General features: G+C 40.8%; 1 protein-coding gene and 1 long non-coding RNA gene across 7 annotated transcripts in view; one reads left to right on the top strand and one right to left on the bottom strand.

Moving 5' to 3' along the window:
• CTNNA2 (catenin alpha 2) overlaps positions 1-21,807 on the bottom strand; it is a 1,116,872-nt gene that overhangs the window by 397,721 nt on the left and 697,344 nt on the right. The gene's annotated exons all lie outside the window — the stretch shown is intronic.
• On the top strand, positions 16,556-20,559 carry LOC123384512. Its single transcript, XR_006595692.1, has 3 exons — positions 16,556-16,841; positions 17,046-17,182; positions 20,210-20,559. It is a non-coding gene; the product is annotated as an uncharacterized LOC123384512 (long non-coding RNA).

Here is a 21,807-nt window from a genome sequence, read left to right as displayed (position 1 = left end):
CAGATAGGAGAGCTTTATCATCACATGTAAAGGTGGGCATAAGGTTGTGCAGGCGTATATATAAAACATGCCTATACATGCATCCTATGTTATGTTAATGACGTTTGTCCTCCTTCTAGGGCCCAGACCCCAGACCTTAACGTAATGAAGCAGAGGTAATTGACAAGGGGAAAGAAAGGGTTATAGGCATGCTCTGACAACTGGTATAAACTGGCTGGGGTCTTAGGCTCCTCACGTAAGGAAAAAAGGCCTTGCTTGTTCATAGGCTAGAACCATATCAGTTAACCTTGAGTCTAGGCTTCCGCAGAGACAGCTAGTGTTTTTGTTAGTGGAGTCTGAAGAGAAACAATAGCTGATTAGGGAGAAACAGTTTGCTGAAAAAACAAGCTTTAAGTTTTCTGTCAGTTTTAACTTCATTAACCCTATGGGGCATGGTTTCAATCCTGCGAAAACAAATCAAGAATCTCAGTTAGGTCAATCTTCACTTTTGAAACAGCACTGGGAGTTTTGGCCATTGATTTAGTGTCTCTGATACAGTTAGGGTATTTCCTGGCTTGGTAGAGACTGCTGGTTTTTGCATTCCTTTTGTTCCCTTAAAATCCTTAACTACTGAGGTTTTTGCATTTCTTTGTAATTCTAATACCTCCTAGAGAGTTCTGCAGGAAGTGTGCTAAGGCAAGTAGACCTGGTGGGGCAGAGATCACTGAAAATCATAGCTGGGGGGCCTAAAATGACTTCTTTTGTGTCACAAAAGCTCTGTCTCTTCTTTCCTTTTCTGGGACCTTTAATTCTTTCTGCTCACAATGTCAATTTAAAAGTGGACCGGGACACGGTTTGATGTGTTTCTTAGGAGGATCTTTCTGGAAGCAATGTTGGAAGGGGTTTGGGAATAGGAAATTGAGGAGCACAGGGAAGAGAAGGTGGTAGAAAGATGCTCAAAAGACCAGTTGCCATAGGACGATGAGGAAATGACCCTCATTGTGCAGAAAAGGCTGGACATTTCATTATCTTAATGCCTTTCCACATCCTTGTCATGACATGGGAGCCCCAGGGAGAAGACTATTGATCTATAGTTCATAGCTATGAGACAAATGAGTACTTCTGAAGTCTGATCTTGTGAAAGGACATTCCGTGGCCACATTGTAAGGTATGCCTAATACTTCCACAGTATTAGGAGGCATCCAAAGTCCTCAAACTGACCTGCTTATCAAACTGTCCCCTTACTGTCTTGGCCCTTTCTATCCCCTGCCACCATGCCTTGGGTTTTCTACAGAATGTGACCTGGCCATCCTAACATAAGGGTATCACATCTCCCATGGTTCTGCATTTGCAGATAATGATCTAATCCATAAAGTAAAATTTGTTAAAGACATTTAATGGTCCATTCAGTCATTCAACAAATATTGATGGGGCACTTTCCACATACCAGGCACTATGCACTGGGATACAGCAATAGCAGAAATAAATAAAAACAAAAACACACAACCTAGCATTTTCACAGAGCTTACATTCTAGTGGGGAAAATATGCAATTAGAAATAAACAAGGAAAGGATGGAAGACAGGCAATGATACACACCATGAAGAAAAGTGTTAAATAAGAAAACAGTGGCAGGGGGGCACAGAGAAGGGTTGCAATCACTGTGAACAAAACATTTGAATGAAACCTTGAAGGAGCTAAGGGAGCAAACCATGTAGAAACCTGCTGCAAGAGGACATTCAATTTCAAAGTTTCCCTGCACGGGTGTGTGATACAGTGGAAGACTTGCAAGGGGGCCAGTGTGGCAGGAAAAGGATGAAGGGGGAGGCATTCCAGAATTTAGGTACAGTGGAAGGGGCATGGGGCTGGTCTTACAGGTCAGGGTTAGGACTTGACCTGAGTGTGATGTAAGCCACTGAAGGGTTTGAGGTGATATCTTTGATTTAGGTTTCAATACGATCAATCAGGATGCTGCATGGGACTAGACAAAAAAGACAGCAGTGGAAGCAGAGAAGGACCAATGCAGGAGGCCATGGTGATACTTTAGGTGAGAAGTCATGGCTTCCTGGACCAGGTTGTTAGCAGTGGATGTTGTAGGGAGTGGACACAGGCTGGCTCTATTTGGAAGGTAGAATTGACAACATTTATTGTCAGGTTGGATTTGGGGTATGAGAAAAAGAAAGAAGTCAAGAATGATGCCCTGAATTTTGGCTTGAGTAGCCAAAAAGGTGAATTGGAAAGTTAACTCCCCTCTCCACCCACATTGTTAATATTTATGATTAAAAATAGGAAATACAGGGTCACCTGGGTGGCTCAGTTGGTTGAGCGTCCGACTTTGGCTCAGGTCATGATCTCGTGGTTCATGAGTTCAAGCCCTGCATCAAGCGAGCTTGATGCTGCTGTCAGCGCAGAGCAGGTTTCAGATCCTCTATCCCCCTCTCTCTCTCTGCCCCTCCCTCTCTCAAAAGTAAATAAACCATTACAAAATTAGGAAATACAATAAAATGCAACAATTACTGTGTTTTAATCTTAGTCCCTTCCTTCTTCCCTCTTTCTCTCTACCAGGCTTGTGAGTTCAATGAATCAATGCCACTGATAAGTTCTAAACTTAGGTACAACAGAAAGGATTTTCCAAATGAACTACCTCTCTAAACCACCTTTTAAATATGCTTAGAATTCTACCAAAAGAAAAAAAAAAGATTCTTTTTTGGAGATCTTGAGAAGTTTGGTCTTTAGGACTTTCCAATAAAAACAGCTGTTCCTTTGCAGAGAATAACTCTGATACTATTTTTCAAACAAATATCTTGACAAAATAGTTGTCTTGTAGGCTGGGTTGCCAGATTTACTAAATGTAAATATGGAAACATCCAGTTAAATTTGAGCTCCAGATAAACAATAAATTATTTTTAGTATGTCTCAAGTATAGAATTTTGTTCACCTGAAATTCAAATTTAAGTGGATATCCTGTATTTTATCTGATAGTCTATTTGTATATGAAAATATGTGGAGTTGCTCATAGCTAGTACAGGACAGAAGAAGAGACATAGAAAAGGTAGGGAGAAGAAGGAGACTTCAGTTTTGTTTTGTTTTTTTCCATTTCTCTCTTTATCCTGGATTTACTTCTAACCTTTGGGTCTCTAACAGTCACTGGTTTTAAAACTGTAATTTGCAACCACCAGTGATGGTCCTTGGAAGAAATAAACATGGAGAGATTTAAATAAAACTTATAGCCTTTGGAAATCACATTTCGAAAATGTAGCCAACTCTGTAATTAAGTTCCAAATTATTTGGTGCAGTCAGTTTGGCTAACAGATGGAATGGTATTTTTGTTCATCCTTCATCCCCCGAGTTAGCTTCCAGAAATCCTGAGTGGTGCGTTTGAAGATTACTGCCTGAGTGACAGTTACATGTGTCTAATAATTTACTAGAATCAATGGATTTCTTTAAATGAATTCAGTGAACTGTTATTTATATAGATATGAATAATACATTTATAAGGGGAAAAGAAGCAGTTGGGAAATACTTTTCAAAATGATGTATTGCGGTAATGATAAGTAATTATACACCACATACTACTTTCTGATAAGATGTAACCAGTGCTATTTCAAATAGTCTTTTCCCCAGTGGTCCTCTGGGATTCATATCAGGGTGGAATCTCAGCTAAAGGGGGTAGACTTTCATCAACAAGGCAGAAAGCATTCGCAAAAAGGCTCTCTCTGAGAGCAGTCTGATATAAAACCTTGCCCGATGAGACCCTCCAAGGCTTTAAACTGTTAATCTGACCCATATATGGCATTTTCTCTTAGATATTTAGAGTTTACTGTATACACCTATATTATGTATCTCTCATAACAACCCTCTGAGGTAGTTATTCCTCATATCTTCCTTTTTTGAACAGGGAATGTGATACTTTGGGGATACAAAAACTTGCCCAATGTCTTATAATTTACAATCAGAAGACCCTTTTCCTCATCATTACATTACATTATTTTATCTAACTACTTGGAGATATTTCCCAATCTCAGTATAAACCTACATACACATACCCTACCACTACCATCACCACTGCATACTCCACAAATCTATTTCCCAATTTTACATGGGCAAAGAAGGAATAGAGGGAGGCTCCCTTCCTTGCTGTTAGATATAAACTCATTTCCCCAGATTTATGCCTTCCCATCATATTGAAACCTGTGTTATTCCATTAACACAAAATAGTCCATGTCTAATGAAAGGGCACCTCACTTTTCAGAATAGACTGGGACTGAGAAACTGCATATATGTAGGATTTTGTGTTTTGATGGAGGAGGGGGATTTATATTTCAAAGATTACTTTTCTTGGCTAGAGCTTCGAAATGCATTTCTTTGCTCAATGCAAACCTCAAATTGCCAAAGTCTCATAAACAATCACCTAAATATACCAGGGTAGCTAGCATTTAATTATTAAATCATTTGGTAAGCTGAAGTTAACTGTCATCACGTACATATCTCCTCCATACTTTGATTTTTTTGCATATTTTTTAAGAAAAGCTCCTCTCTGAAGCCTCCACGCTATTTACTTGATAGGCTATGTGAAGTTGTCTAAGACTGGGATTGTCTGAGTTAAAAAGTTTATTACCCAAGAAAATGATAGTACTACCTCTGGTATGCCAATTCTTTTCAGACTAAAAAAACAGTGATTTGAAGACACTGCTACACAAGTCAGAACAAACCATCAAGAGCTTTGAGAAGATATTAACTAAACTACAGTCAAATTCTGTCTTAAATATGTCTTCACTCAGGAGACTGGTTTGGTTTGAACCAGTCATTTTGCATGCTGTAAGTCCACAGATCATAAGGTGATCACTTCCTTGCTGGAGTAAGAGAGATGGTTAAGCTCTGCACCCTATCAGTGTTAGGGAAGGTTTGTAGTACTGGAAGAAAAATCTGTAAGTCTTCTTGTTTCTATCTTCCTAAGCAGTTTTTAAGTTACAGAATGTTGGAAAGAAATTTAAAAAACAAAAACGAAACAACCATGGGATTTAATACAGCTTAGAATGAGCAAAATAAATGAATAAATGTAGGAGGAATCACTAACTTGGGTGCTCACAGAGGCTGGCAGAAAGCATATATGAGTGAAAAGGTCAAAGTGAACAATAGAGAATGGTAGAGCCTGTGGCAAAATGCTAATGTTTTCCGTGTTTGAAATAATTCACCTTCATACTTAAATAAAAATTATGGTAGCCAAGTGGATTTGACCTGCTTACAGTCAGTTTTACAGCCTCTGGTTTATGGCCCTGGTTATCACCTGTTGTTCACAACCTCAGATTTCTTATGTTGGGGACTCTTGCTAAGTGGGTCAAAGATGCCTTGGTTGCTGGCAAGTTTGACTCAGATGAAGCCAACAACATTCTAAGAAAATTCCAGGGGAGCTCTGATTTTAAGTTGATAATTTGTAAAGAACATTGTAATTAAACATTATAATTAAAATTCCTTACTTGTAATAAATGAATATGTACAATAATGGGTGGGAAAAGCTACCAATATGTGCCACAATGCTTGATGAAAGAGTGCTCAGAATTTTCAGTTTAAAGTAGAAAGACCATTTAATAGTCAGATTGCATGGTTCTTATAAATAAACTTATTTTTATACTAAAACAAAGGAAATTTCTGGGGCGCCTGGGTGGCTCAGTCGGTTAAGCGTCCGACTTCAGCTCAGGTCACGATCTCAACGGTCCGCGAGTTCGAGCCCCGCATCGGGCTCTGGGCTGACGGCTCAGAGCCTGGAGCTTGCTTCCGATTCTGTGTCTCCCTCTCTCTCTGCCCCTCCCCCGTTCATACTGTGTCTCTCTCTGTCTCAAAAATAAATAAACATTAAAAATTTTTTTTTAAAATAAAAAAATAAAAAAAAAGGAAATTTCAAGTTAAATCTGCTGGGCTTGCATATGATAGAAACATATCACTTTATTGTTTTGTGTGAATGCTACAGAGCAATACTAACACTTTCTCAAGAAATATCTAACTGTAGGAGCAGTGATGACATTAAAATTCAGATAGCCGTTTAACATAAAAATTCAAGTTCTGGGGCACCTGGGTGGCTCGGTCAGTCAAGCGTCCCACTTCGGCTCAGGTCATGATCTCGCAGCCCATGACCCGGAGCCCCGCGTCGGGCTCTGTGCCAACAGCTCAGAGCCTGGAGCCTGCTTCAGATTCTGTGTCTCCCTCTCTCTCTGTCTCTCCCCTGTTCATGCTCTGTCTGTATTTCTCTCAAAAACAAACATTAAAGAAAATTTTTCTAAATAAAAAAAAATTCAAGTTCTAACAGCGAACAAAGTGCTACAATCTAAGACTTTATTGTGCATTACAGTCATACAAACTTGCTTGCTGTCTTTAGGAAATAGCTGAAGTTAACTGTTATCATGTACATATCTCCTCCATACTTTGTTTGATTTTCTTGTATATTTTCTTAAGAAAAGCTCCTCTCTGAAGCCTCATCCCTATTTACCTGATAAGCTATGTGAAGTTGTCTAAGATTGCTGCATGGAAATGCATAGACCTCTTACTCTGTACACTTTGCTACTTTAAACATGTTCTAGAAAAGTCCTAAGTTTCAGGAAAGGGCTGTAGCCTCGTCAAGGAGCCCCCAACATTTCCAACAACCAGACTGCTTGTGGGTGTGTTTATCAGTTTCTGGCACCAGACTAGTATAGTGGTCACCAGTTTATATAAAAAAAGCTGAAAAATGGATTTTTCTTTTTATTGTGGTAGTCTAGGCTCCTAAGAGTTGTCATATGTATCCCATACCAATGATTCAGAGTACAATAAAATACACTTAATGGAACTGAACTAAATTAAATCTTCCTGCAATGATTTACAGGACAGTGTGGGATTATTCTTGAGAATATAAATTTTCACTATATAGGAGCTTAGATGGTAGAGTACATGTAAGGAATTAGACCAAGTCTTGTCTTAGATGCATCTTTCTAGAATATTCCAATTTCAATTTCCTTGCCATGTTTCTAAATGGAAGATATGGATCCTAACTGGAGGATTACTGAATGAGAAATAATGACAAAAAGTGGAAAAAATTCGGTCTGTGAACTTTGGTAAGTCATTCAATCTCTCTGTAACATAGTTTTGTCACCTGTGAAATGGATATGACATGTGGATATGAAATAAATGATAAAAATAGATGCAGAGCAGTTTTGCCAATTTAAAAACACTACAAAAAGAAGCAGAGATCTTTCTCTAGAACTGATACCTTTCTACACCTGTGCACTGTTTTCCATTATCAGGTGGTAATTTTGCTTTAACATTATGCCAGGCTGTGCTTGCATCTGGGGTCTGAGGCTTGAGTAAAAACTATGCTTGGCATGGACACAATCTTCAGGGCAGCAGCTGCCACTTTGACTCTCAGTGTGGTACAAGTTTCCAGAAAAGCAAGAACTGAGCTCTGTGGGCTTACAGCTTCTGCACAGACCCTGGCCTACTGCCTGTTTTCCAGAGCAGAATGCAGCCACTTCAAAGCACAAACAATTCCACCCTCCCTGGCTTTGATAGGAAGTACTAAGGCAGCCCTCTCTGGTAAATTTCTTCTGGCCACAAAAGGAAATAGAGGATGAAGCGACCTGCCCTCTTTCCTACTCCTCTTTGGACTCTCACTACAAAATCCACTTACTCAGCCTTCTGCTCACTCCTCTGGGAGCACTTCAGCATCCCCCTTAGCCCTCATTGCCTAGTTCATACCCATTCATCCTTCAGTTCTCTCCTGCAATGCACCTTCTTCAGGAAAGCTTCTCCCGGTGCCCCAAACCAACCCAGGTCCCTCGTTCAGCAACTAAGACTTTCCTTCCTCAAACACACTGTCATTTGTAATTATGCAGCTCGGGGGGTGGGGGCAATTTGATTCAATCGGTTTCCCTACTTGACTGCAAGCTCCATGAGGGTGGGGACAGTATCTGTTTGTCCCTAGGTCACAGCCTCAGATCCCAGCATTACTTCCAGAATGAGCCAGTCAAAATCCACTGAGGTTTTTGATTAGGAGGTGTGTCCAAAATTTGGGGGTCCAAAATTGTGCTCCCTGTCAGCATAAGCCAGATTTGTTTGTGACTCCTCTCAGTCCTTTCTTTCAGTTTTTTGTCCCTCTTTCTACTCTCCACCTGCTATATTTCCTTTTGACTATGACTGCTATTGATAGAGTTTAACATATTTATTAAAGGTCTGCCCCCCTCCCTCCACCTGCACTGTACATCCTCTGAGAACTTGTGGGAGAGTGTTGTGGGCCTCGTGAGAATGTGGGGAGAAGGGAGAAAGAAGAAGGGAGAGGGCGCCACCAGGAGGATCAGCCTGTAAGTGTGAACAAAAGCATGACTACAGTCCTCAGGGATTAATGTCCTAAGGTGGTGTCCCTTGGAGCACCAGGAGCCAGATACTGGTCTTTGTCAGCAGGCTCCTCCTGGATCCTCAGAACATATAAAATGACTTTTTCAGTTCTCTCAGGGATGGTACGTAAGTAACGCCACGCTAAGATTTATAAGAGAGAGGTTAATCCTTATACACTACGAATACCTCAAGGTGTTAGGACTTAACCTTCTTGCAGAATCCCAGGTGAGAGCTGCCACTTGGGAAACAAGATGTCCAGAGGGGGTTAGGAAGATGCTCTGTGCTGGGAGCAGCTCATAGGGACCTGGGCACTGATCAGCAAGTTCGGCCTCTGGGTCTCTCATTCTGGATAAGTGGTATCCCTTGATTCAGTCTGTAGTCCAGTTCAGCACTGATAGATCCACAAGCAACTTCTTCCCATGAAGTACAGCCAGGAAAGTAAAACAGAATTTTTTTTTTTAAATACGGGGCATCAATTACTTTTTAACCATAGTCGTTCAGTGAGAAGAAGCTGGCTGTCAAGCTAGCATAGGAAAATTCCCACTAGCTCCCCAGTGAAGAAGAAGGCACAGCAAAATGTGTAAAAAAAATCACCAAGCTTGCAGCACACCTGAGGTGTGGCTCAGGAACCAAGGAGGATTCGTAGGCGAAAAGCTGGCAAGATGCAGGGGCACAGCTGACGGTGGCCCACAGGCTTCTGAAGAGAGCCCCCCCACACACCCTTAGCCACCTACCACCATCTGTGCTCCACAGACGACTCTCAACCACGCTCGCCCACGTATGACTCTCAACCACGCTTGCCTGTGGGCGATGGCATCAGCCATTAGTTCTCTCTGTGTGCCTACCCACCCCCCTCACAGGGAGAATCCCCAGACAAGAGGACCCCTCTTGGAAAGAGTGACAGGGAACATTAGTATGAGGGACTGCAAGGCAATACATTCAGGGAAAAATAACACACACGGTACTCCGAGGATGGGGAATTAGTTATGACGCAGGAAGCAACCTCGTCTAGGCAAATCCCATGACTGAAGCAATCTCAGTACTGTCTACTCCAATGCTGTAATTCTTCAAGTGGGGAAATTTGAAACCATGCAAGTTAAATGCCTGGATTAACACCACAGAGTCAAACATGATCAAAGTCAGAATTAGAAACCCTGTCCCTAATTTAACACAGATGGGGGGCCATTAGAATCAGCTGAAAGTTAAAAAAAAAATCTCTGGACCCCATCCTAGAGCTACTTAGTCTGAAGTTCCACAGCTGGGACCAGAGTGTTTATTTCTCAAAAGCTCTCAGGTGATTTAGCAGATTTGGGAAACACTCTCTCAGTCTCCTCTCATCCCAGGTGCTATTTGGGTCCACAGAAAATGATAAAGAAAGGTAACCAAGGTTTCCTCTGACTTCCAGAAGCTCGTGAATTAGCCAAGGAGATTAGCCAATTGCAGGAGAAAAGTGAGGTAACAACACAAAATACTATGTAATCATTGGACCATATAAGGGAGGTGGAGGAGGAGTAAATCTAAGTGCAGTAAGCAGAAAAGGAGTGCTCTGTGTCACTCCTCAGGTCTGGGAAAGGTCTCAAAGATTGGACTCTGAGTCATTTGTATTGAAATAGGTGAAGGAGGGGAGGCTGGATAATTTCTAAATGTCTCCTGAATCCTGTGCACTTTTCTATTCCCACCCCTACTGCCACCATGTTTGGCCTGACATCTGAGTCCCCTTGCATTAGTTTCACTCAAAAATGCCTAACTGGTATCCTTTCTTCTCCCCTCTATCCTTCATATTGTTGCTGGAGAAACCGTTCACAAATACAAAGCATTCATGGTGTTCTTCTGCCAAAAACTCTTCCTACGCCCTTCCCATTTATAAACTAAAGTCCAAAAGCCTTACCATTTGCGTTTTGGTTATGTCTTTAACTTAACTTGGGTTCTGGTTATGTCTTTAACTTCATTTTCAATGCTGCCCTTTGAGCCCTATATTAAAAAAAAAAAATGCTGTCCCTCAAAGATATCACTATGTCGTTGCACATGTTTTTCCTCCACAAGGAATGGAATGCTCTCATTACATCTATGTCTTCTCTTCCCAATTTCCACTTAGAAAATCAACACGTATCCTTCAAGTCCTAGCTGAAATATCATCTCCTATTAATAACATTACCCTACCCTAGATATATTTTCATTTTAATAGGAAGAAAACTTAAAGAAGTTGAACTCTTAAGAATGGAATTCTAGGCATCAACCAATAACGAGGACATTGATGGGCGTTCAAGTCACTGAAATAACAATTCCTAGACAAATGTCTCCTTTGCCAATGCACAAAATCAAAATGAAATGGAAAAAGATGTGAGTCCCAGGGCATGAATTACATTTTACCATGGAACAAAGGCAAACACCTTCTTGTGTGATTGGTGAAGATACAAATATATTGTTGGGGCTGATATCCAAATCCAGATTAAATTTTTTGACTCATTTATGGAAATAGGTAAGCCACGAAATGCAATTACTATTTGTAAATCATTTTGCCATAACCTTCTCCTCCAATATCGTTAAATAGCAAAATGCAACTGATGCTATTTTAGCTACAAGCAGAAGAAAATAAATCCTTGTAGCAACAAGCATCTGTCAAGGGATTTGACGTTCTCCAAAATACTCCTTGGTATTAAGCAAGCAATCTTTCACTTCTAAAAGGGATTCTCATTGATATGTATGAGCTAAGTACTCTATTATTTATGGTTAAGTGCAAATTGATATGTTTAAGAAAAATGCAAAATTAAGAGACATGTATTTTAAAAGACCTAAGGTGGTAATTATGCATCCAGTGTGGATAATTTAAATATACTGGCATTACAATATGCTTTAATAAACCTAGAGATGGCTTTGGAATGCAATAATGCATCGCTTTTACAAGGTCTGCACACAAAGTAACAGATAAGAAGGGTTGCTCTAGAATGCATTCTGTGGTTGTGAAAAGTGTTTCAATGGAGAGTATAGTAGAACAGCAGAACCAGTATTTGATTGGAGGTTAAAAAGTAGAGCTGTTGGGAATTTTCTGGGATAACAGAAATGTTCCACAACATTTCTGTAGCAGTTTCTGTAACAATATCATAGCCCCTAGCCACATCTACTTATCAAACACTTATGATGTAGCTAGAGTGACTAAAGAACTGAATTGTAAATTTCACTTAATTTAAATTATAAATTTAAATTGGGTCTCCTATGACTAGTGGATAGCATATTTTGAAGACTGAACTCTAGGCTCAGTCCTTAATGTGAAATTCACCACACAAAAGTCTCCTAACCCTTCCAGTTTTCAGTTGTTTCATGTACAAATTAGTTTTAACAAAATAATATCTAACACTCTGTGGATTTATAGATTTTTAATTCTTCCTGCCACTACCCCCACCTCATCAAGTGAACAGAAAACAAATGAAAATCAGTAGGGACATCCTACTGGGACCAAGAACCCAATTAAGCAATTATGTACCCCCACTCCACCCCCAAAGAGTGTTCTGAAATCAATTTCTAAGGAAATGTCTTCTCTGGGGGTTATCTTAGATAATGGAAGTCTGGAACAGTAGTTTTTTTGTTAGCTATTATTGTGTTTGTTATTTTTAATTTGCGTTAACGTTGTTGAGCAGTCTTTTTGTCGAGATCTGAAAATTGTGTAGGTGACCTCGAGTTTTAGCTTTTAGGAACCTTTTGAGGGTTTGAGCTGAGGGCATGCTGATGATTAGTAGGGATAATATACAAACTAGCCAACAAGACAGCAGATATGAAACAGCTATTTCTATCCAGTTGATTAAGACACTCCTAACTCTACCTGTTAAACCATTCTGAGGCCTCCCTCACCAAGAATAAAGCAGCCCGAGGCAATGCGACAGGCAATGAATATGTGTAGATGGTGGAAGAAAAGGTAGAGAGGCCCGAAGGATCACATTGTAGGTCTCAGGACCTCACAGAGGACAACCACATAGGCAATCCTTGGAAAGTCGGGATTGAAAGGAGAAGCACCAGGCACAAACACACTTCCACCCAGCAATTCCATTTTTAAGGATTTCCCATTAGGAAACACTTCAAAACTTGTATGGAAAATAGATACACAAAGTTGTGCCCAACACAAGCATTGATGTAATCATGAAAGCCTGGAAACTATCCATACGCCCAACAATAGGGAACTGATGAGTGGTTAATCCACAGAACACTCTTCAGCCAATAAAATTTATACTTAGGAGGAATAAAAAAATAGAAACATTTTCAAAATTTACACTATACTTAGTGTAAAATAAGTGAAAATATGTATTGAGGAATAACCCCCCCCCCGTATCTCTCTCTTTATATAGCCTAAAGTTAGAAAAAAATATTAAAAAAAAAAACATTAATTCAGCCATATTCCTATCAGCTGGAGACTACCATTATTAATATTTTGGTACCTATACATAGATATATATTCATACGTATTTTTCAAAATCACTATGTATTTATAATTAAAAGAAAACTTTAAAATCCTATTTTAAAATCACCTATTAAAACACCGAAGACTCCAATGCCTTAACAGTGTAGCGAGCAGTTAGCATAGTCGATGTCACCATATCATGTACAGTTCATTAGTTTTGTGTAGTAACATGTCTTAGGGAACCATAAAAGGGTTAATAGTCTTTCTAAAACATCCTATTTAGGCATAGGGAGAAAAATCGAGTTCATTTGATAATAGATACATACTAATAAATGGCTATAAATAGACATCAACATCTATTGCCTTTGGTTTTATGTAAACCATAAATACAATTTCCAAATGGCGATGAGCAATCGCTAGTTACTTGCCCTTAGAAAAAGCAATGACTAATACAGCGATCTCTTTATAGTACTGGCGTTAGTTGCTACAGTATTCAAATTATCATTTCTAACCATATTACCAGCAAAGGTCCCCAACCACCTGGACACTACACGGAAACCCATTTCAGGCCCCCCCCTTTTTTTTTTAAATCTTGGCCATTTAAACGAGCCAATCCTCCTCTCTTACTACACAGAAATAGCTCATGATCGCTACAAACCGGTGTTAAAAAATATATTAGGAAGTGCTTGAGAGCACGCAAACTGCTCTGTAATGAAGTCATTAAACTGGGTGAAGCTAATTTCTGAGGTACATTCTAACCTACAACCTAAGCCAGCACGCAGAAGTCAATAAACTTTTATGGGGTTCTGTAACCAAGCCATTCCTAGGAGTTAAATTACCAAAGCCCCATTACAAGGTGTGTTTGCCCAGCAAAACCTGAACTGACACTTGCAGCACACACACAAAACTAGTATGAGCAAATGGACATCTAAATTTTCTGCTAAGTCTGTAGGTGCACATGTCATCTGAGGAGAGCTGTATTTCTATGTGAACTGAGAAGCAAATATTACATCGTGCTTGGAACAATTAACATAAAGTCAAGCAAGTGAAACAAGGTTTGGAAAACAAGCACTGCAAATGTTTGGAATGGTGCAGAGACTGACTGCAGCTGTGGTGCTACCAGGTGCATGGGTGGGCCACCACTTGGCACCACAAGAGTAGAGATGGCATGTGTCCCCAGTTGGTCCCCAGCACCTGCTCTCGACCATAAGGTAACAGATGTTGCCTAAATTTTTGGAAGGGATGCCTGAGTGGACATCAGGAAAAGGTGAGCCGTAGGTCTGTAAATGCTAAATTTAGTTACCAATGATCAATTAAGACTTCTTTCTCAACCATTGGGATTCCCACTATGTAGACAAAATAGAGTTTATCAGTTGTGATGCAGGCTGGTTATGCTCTTCACTGTTCTTCATACTTGACTTATCTCTCCTGCTCTGAGAGCCTGATAATAATTTCCCATCCTCTGGCCTATCTCTGAGTGTTGGTTTCCTTAACTTACTCCATTGGTATATGTGAGTGAGGTCCCAGCTACTACTTTAAAATCCCATCCTTGGGGCGCCTGGGTGGCTCAGTTGGCTAAGCGTCTGACTTCAGCTCAGGTCACGATCTCGCAGTTTGTGGGTTCAAGCCCCGCATCGAGCTCAGTGCTGACAGCTCAGAGCCTGGAGCCTGTTTCAGATTCTGTGTCTCCCTCTCTCTCTGACCCTCCCCCATTCATGCTCTATCTCTCTCTGTCTCAAAAATAAATAAACGTTAAAAAAATTTTAAAAAATAAATAAAATAATATCCCATCCTTAAAACAAAATAATACAAACAAACAAACAAAATCAAACAAAGAAGTTAAGTTTCTTCACTAACAAATAGATATAGCCTCTGCTTCATGCAAATGCTTACCAGGAATCACAGGACTAGGAAAGACCTAACTATGTCAGCCAATCCATTCTAGACCCTTTAGACAAAGACAGAGACCTAGACACCGCTGAATGAGACATCTTTGGATAGAACAGTCCATGAGAAATAGTGCCATCATTCCATGAGCAATTTCTAGAAAATATGCACTGACAGCTGACCCTCCATCATTTTCCCTCATTGTCAGATGAACAGAGGAACACCAATCCTGCAGGTAGTTGTTTTGTATTACTATTATCTGTAACATCATTGAGAAATAGCATAGTGTGATAGTTAAGAGTGTAGGCTTAGGAGTGTGCCAAGATTTGAATTCTGGCTCTGTCACAGAATTGGAAGACTAGGAAAAGTTTCCACTATTAGATGTCTCTATAATAATGTGGGATAATAATGTAATAATAATAATACTGAGCTCATTGGGTTTCTATGAAGGTTAAAAGAGATAAAGTGTGAAAAGTACTCAACATAGTACTGGAACATAGGGCTCAAAAGCTGGCAAGTACTACTATTCATATTGACCACATTGTCACTACACATCAACATCTATTGACGTTGTGATCCAAGATTGTAAGACAGGACTTTTAATTTCCAAGTCATATGCATAGCCATGATCTGATTTAATGCTCCTATCAGCTCTGTAATTTAGCCAGAGAAATACTAGTAAAGAGAAACAAACCCTTTGTCCATTGTTACACAGTAACTTTGTTGAGAAGTGCAGCCTGAAGCCCACATCCCCGTCAGCCCTTTAATCCCTCTTTCTGCCACACAATGCTGAAAAGAAGTCAAGTTTAAAAAGCAGCTTATAGGGGCACCTGGGTGGCTCAGTTGGTTAAGCATCTGACTCTTGATCTAGGCTCAGGTCATGATCTCACAATTTGTGAGTTTAAGCCCTGCATCGGGTTCTGCGCCTGCTTGGGATTGTCTCTCCTCCTTTCTGCCCCCTCACCTGCTTTCTCTCTCTCTCTCTCTCTCTCTCTCTCTCTCTCTCTCTCTCTATATATATATATATATATATATATATATATATATATATATATGTGTGTGTGTGTGTGTGTGTGTGTATTAATTTTAAAAAGTAGATAATATGTTTGGTTGAGACAAAATTGTGGCAAAAGGAGGTTCCTGGGTTTCAGTATGTCTCAAGAACATCTTGTGGGACCCACAGGGAGCCAATAAGTGGGTTGAGGCTTCTGTCAAAGGGGCAGAGCTGGGCACTCAGGATGATACTGCTGCTCCTTCTTGGGGTGGGAGCCCATGGGGGGGCATGGTGCCAGGATGGAAGGCCATCATCGTGAAGATGGCACAGCGGTTCACTACCTGAAGCAGCCCCTGTGGCCTCCCTCAGCATCGCCTATCATCAGAGGCTGGGCAAGGATCCAGGGAAGAGCAAACATACTGCAGGAGGTTCGTCCGTGCAGATGTCAGAAGCCATGGTTACTCAGTGCGTTCCATCTCCCTTTCTCCCCAGTGCTGTGCTTGCATCTTCTCAAAGCCCTGAACTTCAGTGAGCAGCGGAATAAATGGGGTCAGTGATAGGGATGATGTCTGAGTTGGGAGGCATCCCAGAACGCACCAGTTGGATCTACATAATGCTACTTGTAGAGGCTACAGAGTGTCCAGACACGGCCAGGAAAAGTAGTCACGAGTCAGGGTTCTAATTAGAGCCGTAAGCTGAGCACACTTGGAAGTGCTGTTGAATATCTCAGGGCAGCACAAAGGCCAAGATGGGGTTTCAGAAGCCCTAAATCCTACCCGGTTCTGGCACTGACGCTCATAATGCTGCTAAACCAGATGTTAGTGAAAGCATTTCTCTCCTTCAGTGGGGGCCTCCTTCTCTGCAGCAGTGGACTTAATTATGACGTTAGCTAGCAAGAAGGCTATGACAGAGTCCTTCGCACCAGAGTTCCTTCCAGCGCTGTCCAACTTAACACGCGTCCTCTTGCCTGGTGGAGGAAGCTGGGCTGAGCAGCTGCCTCCCCGCCAGAGCTGAGGCTAGCATGGGGATTCCCTCTGTCTTCCCTTCAGGTTGTGGCTGTGATGCCTGTGAAAATGTGCTCTAAAGATGCTTCCGCTGAGGCAGTCCTCCAAAATATAGATTCCGACGTGAAAGGGTTTCCCCGTCCCCTCCTGAAAGCAGATGTGGATTGAAACCAGGGGTGGTCTATTGATCACAGATGATTCACTGGGACTGCTCCCTCTCTGATCAGGTCTGCCTCAGCTCCTCTACTGCAGATATCACCCTTTCTCTCCCATTTCTAAACTCCATCATGCTACATACAGTCTTCAGCTATTCCGTGAAGCCCTGAACTGCATTCTGCTTGGCAATGTTCTATGTCCAGGAATCCTGTCTTGTACTTCTCTTAGAACAGGGCTCTACAGACCCTGGTTAACAAATTCACTTTACTTTCCAGGTACTGAATTTACTTTTGTTTAGGAATGTCTGCAAGCTTCCTAAGTGCAGAAACAACCTGAAGATTCTCCTTGGAGGACTTTTACAATGAGTTTTGTTCACTTCAGTCTAAAAGGATGGACTGTCACTCTCCTCAAGGTAGGAATAACTCTCATACAAGGCTCACACAAAAAGCAATAAAACTCTTTAAAGTAAGGGAAACGTATTCTTTTAGGTATCCCATTCAACACCTTACTTTATTTCCATCTATTAGAAACATATTGTAAAATGATGGGTTGTTAGAAAAAGCCACTTTAGGAAAAGTGTCACAATAAATACATAAATCTCTGATGCCTATGATGTACACGATGCACTATGACATTGTGCAGTGTACAACTGCTACAACTGTAGGTGGCAATGTTGAATACAACCATGCATAGAAGTGCTGACTCTAGGCACTCTGCTCTTGCATGCTGGGTGCAAATAAATTTAAAATGCAAGTCGCAGTTTAATTGCACTGATATTTGCCAGAATGTGGACCTCAGCAGGATCATCTTTTATTCGTGGACATGAACCTCTGGTCTCTTTGTTCAATAATTACTTATCTTGAACACAATGCCAAAGACAGAGTTGTAACACACCTAAGGGAATAAATGCTAGAGGAAAAGACAGATCTACATATGGTTCATTTAGGACAAAGCTGCACAGGAACTCTGTGTCCAGAAACTGGCTGGCTGAGTTAGGGTAAGCATGGGCTTCACACTGGCCCGTCATACATTCAAATCTGGGGGTGTCCACTGGCAGCTGGGAGAGATGCATCATAGAGTCATCAGAACTCTGAAGATCTACCTCCGCCCTCTCCTCCTGCACTGCATTCATCAGGTGGCTACACACAGGCCACAGACTGATGAATGACCCTCTTTTCCGTCTGTCCTCTCCTTCAGCAACGAGGCAGTCATGAACATTTGCAATGTTCTTTACATTTCAAAAAGTCCTTTTTTGGGAGGCCTGGGTGGCTCAGTCAGTTAAAGGGCCAACTCTTGATTTCGGCTCAGGTCGTGATCTCAAGGTTTCAAAAGTCCCAGCCCTGTGCAGGGCTCTGTGCACTCACCACATGGAGCCTGCTTGGGATCCTCTGTCTCCTTCTCTCTTTGCTCCTCCCCTACTCATGCTGTCTCCATCTCTCTTTCTCTCTCAAAAAAAAGTTCTTTAATCATGTGTATCATCTCAGAATTGGCTCCCCATGGTGATGCTCTGAGGTAGGTTTCGTTATTATTCTCACTTTAAAGATTAAATGACTTGCTGACAATAATGTAGCTAATACAAGATAGCTTTCAATACGACAATTAAGACTCTGTCTCCAAATTATCGTGTGTGTGCATGTCTATGTGTATATATGTATATATACTTATGTAATTTGCATATACATGTATTTAATGTTTTTCTTTTTTCATTACAACTCCCTATCTCAGAAGAGGCAGAATGTTTAGGTAAGAAGGAGGTAGACGCGTAGAGTCAAGACAAGGCTGCAATGATGAATAAAATGCCATCTTACTGGCATATCCGATTCCTCAGAACTTTCCAGAACACATAAACATCTATCTCTAAACATGATATGCCCATTTTAACTAAAGAGGAAATACTGGGTCATATTCATAGGTTTTATTTAAGTGAGGTCATCCTTTGCACAAAAAGCCTCAAAAAATGATTATTGATAAAATCCTTCTTGAACAAACTGGGCATTCTGGACAGACTTCTACTAACAGACCAGAAGAGACCAAAGGAGTTATTAATTCATAGGTTGGCTTCCTGCAGTTAGTGTTCAACTTGTAGAATACCCACAACGATGCAGGAATCTGTCCTATGTCTGGTTGCAGCAAAATGTTAAGTTTCTGCTTAACAAAAAGCATGTTCAAAACATTTTGAGCTCCCCAGTGATGCACTTGCCTCCCTCAGGATCTGGGTGATTTATTTAATTCAAGTCGTTCAAGTCAGAGGCTGAATGATCACTTTGTAGGGAAGACCTAAGCCAGTCACTTCCTCAGGTGCAAGTTAAATGGACACTTGAGCAGGGAGCCAGTTTCTATCTAGATGTAGGGGTTTCTGGTAAATGGAGTAACAATGTAGCAACAATAAAGTTGTAAGGAGCCCTTGAAGGACCCCAAACGCTTTCTGGGAAGGAAATGCTATTTCTTGCCATGTTCTTTTAGTTTCTAATGATTGTGTATTGGGATACACAAAGCTGTCTCAGTTTGCAGGGAGATGAAAAGCAGCCTAGAGGAGCCACTAAAACATCCAGCAGCAAATGGACTTGGGTGCAAGATTTAAAATACAGAGCATGTGAGGGAGTAGTGCTGGCCAGATAGAGCCCACGCATATATTCCTGAGAAGAATCTCCCCTGACACAGAAGATGAAAACTGAATTCACACCGTATGGCTGAGTGCAGCGACAATAGGCTGTGCCTTTTAATGGGTTTCTGAAAATGTTGTATTCCATCCGTTGGCAAAGGAAGCCCATTAATAAAGGGAGGGTGGCTGGTAACCAGCCACAGATAGTGGGGCCATGCGGGCTCGCAGTGATTAGAAAGCTTGCTAAACTTAATATATCCCCTATCCACACAGAAACGGCTTCATTTAATAAAGCAGTATTACCGCTGACACAAATGTATTAAAAAGTGGGCACAAGCAGGAGTCTAAAGCTCCTGGGAACATTCCTCCTGCTGTGACCTTTGCCAAGTCAGTTTCTTCCTTTGAAAAACAAAGGGATTTTCTGAAGCCTAGTAATTTGTAGAACACCATCATGATTTTTGCTAAATCCATAGACTACGGTCTTATGATTTAATTAATACGTTTTAAAATTTAATAAGAAAACGCTCTTATTTCTCTAAGTGAGAAATCAGTACTTTTCTAACACAATTAAAATACACCAAAACATTTCCTACATTCAATAATATACCCAGCTCTTACAGTCAAAAGGTCTATCACCTTGGCTCCCCATTTTGGGAAACACGGAGTAAAATGACTGCTAGTTCAACTCTGGAAACCTGTATTGTGTTGTGGAGTGAAAGGGCCAGATCAGTGTAGGTACCAGGCACCCCCTACCCCATGCCTTGGCTTCTTTCTTATAGTGGCTTTTACTCTGTTTCAAATACTTTTTTCTCCATTCTTCTCCTTATTTTTCTACAGGCTTCTCAGCACTTAACTTAGCTATCTTCGATGCAAATTTCAGCAAGATTTTTACTGAGAGTCAATGTGGGCAGAAGCATGTGGTAGGTGTTATCAGGGCTTATAAAATGAATAATGCATGCCCATAATATATATGAGTCAAGAGTCAAGACAGATGAAGCAGTTCAAGAAAAAACTCAGAAAGAAGCGTAATAGCACACATGCAATAATACATTCTAGCAAAGACAGAGTCTCACAGATATTCAAAGACCCACTCTTAGAATTGAAAGTCACCACAGAGGCCACGTAATTCAGAGCCTGCATACCAGTGGCCTAGTGTTTGAATGCAACTGGCAAGCATATTTGGTTTGGCCTGCAAATTACTTAAGAAATAATGGGAGCCTGTGCTACTGACTGCAGTCTTCAATTCTCTCTACAATGTTATCTCAGGCATGTTTCACACATTTATATTCTCTATCTGCCCATAAAGTTGTTTGAGGGTATATTCTCCAATGTAGTTCAACCCCCACCATATCAACAAGTATTCTTCAAAAGCAGAAAGGCAAGGCCCAAGGTGGCTGTGACCTTGCTGTTATAGCACGGCTAGGCCTAGAATCCTCCAACGCTTGGTTATCAGTGAAGTTTTTTGTTTAGTTCAATCTACAATGATGCTTTTGGAGTGTATCCCTCTTATGAAGGAGATGTTCAATGGATCAAATTTTGAGAGAAGAGATATTAGTTGAGGGAGGTTGCAAAGCAGAGGCTGAGGAGAGAGGATTGAGAGGTCTTCAATATGGGGAAGGTGATGCATCAAAACCAAGAAAGTGCAAAAGAATAGAAAAGAGGTGAACATAAGACTCAACCTTTTCCCAGGGCCTGGAAGGTAAGGAAGATGAGGAACACGCAAGGTGAAATAGAGTGTGGACCAGACTCTACCTAAGAGGAATGACAAGTTAGTTAAAGAGATATCACACAGGTACAAAATGATCTGTATATACTCTTTTGGAACTAACAGGAACCAGTCAGAAAAGCAGGGTGGTCAAGAGGAATAGTAGGTTTTGAAAACTAATTAAGGTATCTTGAGTAGATTTTAGAGGTGGAAGTGATCTTAAAGATAATGTACAAACCTTTCTCTTTTTAAGGGGAGACAATGGCCCCAGAATAGCATGTAATTTGTCCAAGTTTATGCACCTGGATAGACACAGAAGGAAACTAAACACCTGGCATTTTCACTTCCAGTTTGGTTGTTTTTCCACTTTGAGTTGGGTTGGGCTTAAGATCACAGGTGATTGAGAGAATGATGATACGAAAATGTAGTTTGCGGAAATAGAGTTTGCAACTATATTCAGGAACAACTGGGATAGAAAGTGAATGGAAGAAGAGAAATATGTCAGAAGGTCTTGCTTCCAGGTCTTATTTGAAGTCCAAGGTCTCTTTATAGTTGCCAATATCACTAACCCTCTCCCAAGAACATGATAAATAAAATTTAAAAGCAAGTCTCCTCTTTGCAAAAGTTACCAACTTACCTTTCCCACCCACCCTACCCATTATGCCTCCTGCAGATACATCACTCTGCAAACAAACTGCCTCCTACAAAGCCTCTTGTAACCTCGGGAGCT

Source organism: Felis catus, chromosome A3 (genome assembly GCF_018350175.1).
Source record: "Felis catus isolate Fca126 chromosome A3, F.catus_Fca126_mat1.0, whole genome shotgun sequence".
Taxonomy (NCBI): domain Eukaryota; kingdom Metazoa; phylum Chordata; class Mammalia; order Carnivora; family Felidae; genus Felis; species Felis catus.
Note: the sequence above shows the minus strand (reverse complement) of the source record. Positions and strands in the feature narration are given on the sequence as shown.